Here is a 1,476-nt window from a genome sequence, read left to right on the forward strand (position 1 = left end):
AAATCTCGTGTCTCTAAGGTGGGAAGTCAGTTCATGGTGGAACATTCTATTAAACTTGTGTGAGTGGAGAAATATTTCTTTGGAAGGAAGACGTCATAAATCCCTTTTTAATAAAGTTAGTGGTTTATAGTATACCAAATGAGCAAAATGGCTATTTCTGAACTTTAGAAAAAAATAATATAGTTTTTCTGTATCTATGTTATGAAGCTGATGTAAAATATCAAAAATTCTCTATTTTGAAAAACAAAACAATGTAATCAATTTGACATAATTTATATATATTGAACCTGTGGTACACACACAATAAAACTTACATTCAAAAAAAAAAAACAAAAGAAACGAAAAGCTTCTGTGGTTCTATTTATATGTACATTAGAAGGAACTTCCAGGTGCTACTGTAAATCCTCAATGTGTTGTTTCAGCAGTACTAATTTAATGCTGATGTACCCTAGAGAAAATTTTCTGTTAAGCTATCACTGTTCTCTTGGGAACTGAAATCTTTCCCTTGGGGTTTGGGTTTGACACTGCATTTGAATTTTTATATAGTCATTGATATGTACCAGGGCAATGATGGATTGGAATCTACCCCAAATCCAAGCATAATGAGTACATTTTGCTTCTATACTTATCAACTATTCTTATTCAAAAAGAACACTAGATTCATTTAGCTAAACAGATAACAAAGAGTAGAATTACATTGATCTCAACTAATTTCAAAATACTTTTTATTTCTGCATATGTCGAATACTTTTTACAGTTTAAAAAATGATCTGTTTTGAAGGTAAGATTGACAAATCTTGAAATTAAAAAAGCAAATATGTGAAGAAGCTAAACTATAAATCAAATATATTTGGCAAGGGAAGACTGGAAGCTTGCTTACATTAAATTCAGGAAAACTTTTATACTCTTTTCTGTAAATACATTTTTTTAACTGAATCAGAATAGCCACATTTGGAACTCTTTCTGTTATCAATCAATATTTTTAGATCGTTAGAGCCTGGTCCTAAGCCTAAAGTGGGCTTGATTTTGGAAAGTAAATCTTTTCACAACTGTCTTGAGGCACGGAAACCTTTTTAAAAATAGACACTCCCTAATTCTTTTGTTCGCATGATCACACACTGATGCTTAGATGTTCCAAAATCTAATATGGCCACAATAGTCTTGATAACCAAAGTCATTTTTTTTCCATCTTTAGAAATCTACACTGGAACAATCATATCCAACAAATCTCAAGCTACTATGTGTGTGAACGACCCTTCTCTTTTGTTTCATACCTGAATGCTGTACATCTATTTTGGATTGTATATTGTGTTTGTGTATTTATGCTTTGGTTCATAGTAACTTCTCATGCTATGGAATTATTTACATTAAACACAAACAGTAAATTAAAAATAAAAAAAAATATATATATATATACACCCAAATGCTCCCCTCTTCCTCCTTCCTACTCTTTTAATTAAATGAGTTTGGATTTTT

This window comes from Physeter macrocephalus, chromosome 4 (genome assembly GCF_002837175.3).
Source record: "Physeter macrocephalus isolate SW-GA chromosome 4, ASM283717v5, whole genome shotgun sequence".
NCBI classification, from domain to species: domain Eukaryota; kingdom Metazoa; phylum Chordata; class Mammalia; order Artiodactyla; family Physeteridae; genus Physeter; species Physeter macrocephalus.